The sequence below is a fragment of the Mytilus edulis genome, chromosome 2 (assembly GCF_963676685.1).
Source record: "Mytilus edulis chromosome 2, xbMytEdul2.2, whole genome shotgun sequence".
NCBI classification, from domain to species: Eukaryota; Metazoa; Mollusca; class Bivalvia; order Mytilida; family Mytilidae; genus Mytilus; species Mytilus edulis.
In genome coordinates, this window is record NC_092345.1 from 91,955,888 (window position 1) to 91,960,188 (window position 4,301).

A 4,301-nucleotide genomic window follows, 5' to 3' on the forward strand; every position below is an offset into this window, starting at 1 on the left:
TGGTGGTGTGCCTGTCAGATGCGGAACGTACAGATAAGGTAATAGGTAACAGGTGATTATACTATTGGTATCGGTATCGGACTCGACCCAGAACTTCCTAATTATTGGCAATATTAATTACGTGGAAAACAAAAGGGCCTGGAGTGGTGTAATTTTTAATCTACACCTTTGTACTTTATTAGTTGTATATAAAGTTGAATTATTTGATTCGTCGTTTTTACGTGATGACGGCTGACAAATTGGACCTCGTAATTTTAGTATTATAGATGTTTTGTTCTGTTTCTCTAGAATCTATATTCAGCCCACATTCCCAGTGAGTGATATTTATCTCTCATTTTTCTTGCATATGAGATTTCTTTATTCAGGCTGTCTGTCTTTTTTTACCCTCTTTTTCACAATAGGGGCATGTTTATTTAAAATGTTATTAAAAATGTTGTACCACATTTCATTACAAACAGATGGGTCATTTTCAAATTCAATATGTTGAAAAGGTGCACTTTTTAAATCTTTTAAATAATTTTGCTCATTAAAAGTCTTAAAATTTCTATAAGTGATTGTTGAATGAGAATGTTTTTTGTCATACAATTTCTCTTGTCTTGTCATACATATTGGATAAATATTTAATAGGTAACAGATGAATATATTATTAGTATCGGTATCGGATTCGACCCGGAACTTGTTAATTATTGGCAATATTAATTATGTGGAAAACAAAAGGGTCTGGAGTGGTGTAATTTTTAATCTACACCATTGTCCTATATTAGCTATATATAAAGTTGAATTCTTTTATTTGTCGTTTTTACCCGATGACGGCTGACAAATTGGTCCTCGTTATTTTAGTATTATAGATACTTCATCCAAGTACTGTGAATCATAGTAATTAGTCTCATACAGACGAAATGGAGGGGACTTTAGGTTTGCACTCCGTCTGTCTGTCTCAGTCTGGGGAATCATTTTTTTCACAATTTTTATATGACTGCAAACCGTATAGTGCTATGATATTGTCGTTGTCGTCCGAAGACACATTTAGTTTCCAGACAATTACTTTAGTTTAAGTCAATGGATCTCTATGAAATTTTATCAGAAGATTCAATACCTCAAAAGGAAGGTTGTGATTGATTTGTGATTTAATGGTACCAACAGTTTTTGGCCTCTAAACTAAAAAATGCTTGTTATGGTCTCTTTTTGGCCCCTTATTCCTAAACTGTTAGGACCATAACCCCCAAATCAATCCCAACCTTCTTGTTTTGGTTTTAAACCTTCTGGTAAAATTTCATAGAGATCCACCCACTTAAACTTAAGTTATTGTCAAAAACCAAATTTGTCTTCGGACAACATTTTGCGGTCGTATAAAAATTGCTGATGTTTTGTTTCTGTCCTCTAACTTAAGATTGCCTCAACCTGATATCATGAAACTTATATACAATCCTTATTACCACAAAAAAAACAGTTTAAGTTTGAATCTTAGTGGGGTCACTTAAATAATCTTGATTTACACCCCTTTACCATAGAAAAATGTCTGAATTTTTTGTTTCCATTCTCTAACTTTAATTTGCCTCAACCAAATGTTATGAAACTTATACACAAAACACAGATCAAGTACAAACTTGGGTAGCGCTACTTTTACTGTTTTTCAGTTTATGTCCCTTTATAACATTACATGATATGCAAGTGAGGGCATCATGTGTCCCATGGACACATTCCTCATATATTTTTTCTAGGATTCCTGCCCTTTTGAACCTATAATTTTGGCCTTAATATACGATTGCAACAGCTGAACCAAACAAAAATGAATTCATGAAGCTTTGAAGAAATTAAGACATACTGTGTAGATGTGCAAATCAACATAAAATAATGATTCAATGATTTTTCCAGGATTTATGCCCTTTGGAATTCAGAAATTTGCCATATAAAAATACTACTGCAACAGTTTGTAAGTACAACTCCTCTGAAACCAATCAACAAAATTTCATAAAGCTTTTTGAATATTGATAAAATGGGGAATGTGTCGAAGACACCCCAACAACCTGACTAAAAGAGCAGAAAACAGCTGAAGGCCACAATGGGTCTTCAACACAGCAAGAAAATCCTACACCCGAAGGCATGCTGTAACTGGCCCCTAAAAAAATGTGTACTTGTTCATAATTAGTGTGGGAACAGAACATAACGGTTTTCTAATAATTTGGTCATTCGGGAGACTGTCAAGCGGGGCTATGACATTTGCAAAATAACGAGCTGCTTGATGGAAACTTTGATGAACTCTTGTGTTACTATATAACGTTTCTGCAAAAATCAATGTTTGCTACCTGAATTTTCACATGTACCTTTTCTGATATATAGTCTTACCTGTCTGAAAGTTTCAAAGCCATTGTCCCAGTAAAAATCCAAATATATTCATTTTCTCCATGTCGGATATTTTTAGCTCACCTGGCCTAAAAGGCCATGTGAGCTTTTCTCATCACTTGGCGTCCGTCGTCGTCGTCGTCGTCTGTCGTCGTTAACAATTTTTCAAACATCTTCTCCTCTGAAACTACTGAATGGATTTGAATGAAACTTAAACTGATTGTTCCTTAGATTATCCTGCACAAAGTGTGTGCTTCGATTTTTGATCCGTCAAAAAACATGGCCGCCATTACTTAAAATAGAACATAGGGGTCAAATGCAGTTTTTGGCTTATATCTCAAAAACGAAAGCATTTAGAGCAAATCTGACATGGGGTAAAAATGTTCATTAGGTCAAGATCTATCAGCCCTGAAATTTTCAGATGAATCAAACAAACCATTGTTGGGTTGCTGCCACTTAATTGGTAATTTTAAGGAAATTATGCAGTTTTTGGTCATTATCTTGAATATTATTATAGATGAAGATAAACTGTAAACAGCAAAAATGATCAGCAAAGTAAGATCTACAAATAGGTTAATATGACCAAAATTGTCAATTGACCCCTTAAGGGGTAAATGTCCTTAAATGACAATTTTTCACAATTTGTTCATCATATTTGCTAACTTTAAAAAATCTTCTCCTCTGAAACTACTGAATGGATTTGGATGAAACTAAGCATGATAGTTCCTTAGATTATCCTGCACAAAGTATGTGCTTCGATTTTTGATCCGTCAAAAAACATGGCCGCCCTTACTTTAAATAGAACATAGGGGTCAAATGCAGTTTTAGGCTTATATCTCAAAAACGAAAGCATTTAGAGCAAATCTGACATGGGGTAAAAATGTTCATTAGGTCAAGATCTATCAGCCCTGAAATTTTCAGATGAATCAAACAACCCATTGTTGGGTTGCTGCCACTTAATTGGTAATTTTTAGAAAATTTTGCAGTTTTTGGTCATTATCTTGAATATTATTATAGATAAAGATAAACTGTTAACAGCAAAAATGATCAGCAAAGTAAGATCTACAAATAAGTTTATCTGACCAAAATTGTCAATTGACCCCTTAAGGGGTTATTGTCCTTTAATGACAATTTTTCACAATTTGTTCATCATATTTGCTAACTTTAAAAAATCTTCTCCTCTAAAACTACTCAACCAAATTCAACCAAACTTTATTTGAATGATCAGTAGGGTGTATAAAATAAAGTTTGTGTTTTATTTTCTATTTCGTCAAAAAACATGGCTGCAGGCATTGTTTACCAGGTGAGCGATTCAGGCTCTTGAGAGCCTCTTGTTTATTGACTACAATCGCTTGGAGCTTTTCTTTTCATCGTTTGGCCAACTAGACTACTCCAAAAGGAGGGTAACCTACTTTACCTTGTTGTTTCTTCACGGTCCAGCTAGCAAGCTATAGTCAAAGGTATTATCCTTTACCTACACACTCATTGCATTTTGCTGTAATAGTTTCTAGTGGCATATGACTAATTATAACTCTTAAGTAGATAATGCTTACTATTACCTCTTCTGCCACATTCATGATGAGTTTATGTTTTCCATGATACTTTTGTCTTATAAATATTTATCAAAACTACTGCAATCCACTACAATATATGTCTGGCATGATTTTTCTCTCCTTTTTCTTTTACGATTTAGTTAGTTACTTGATATTGTTATCATTTTTTTAAACCTACATAACACACTCAAAAGTGTTACTGATGTTAGAATAAAGTTGAGAAAGGAAATGGGGAATGTGTCAAAGCGACAACAACCCGACCATAGAGCAGACAACAGCCGATGGCCACCAATGGATCTTTTTTTAATGGATGCAGCCTGCATTAGCGAATCCGGTATGAGGGGAGAGGGAGTTTTGATGTTTTCTTCGATTTTATTTTATTTTGTGGACGTTTCAATGTGTTCC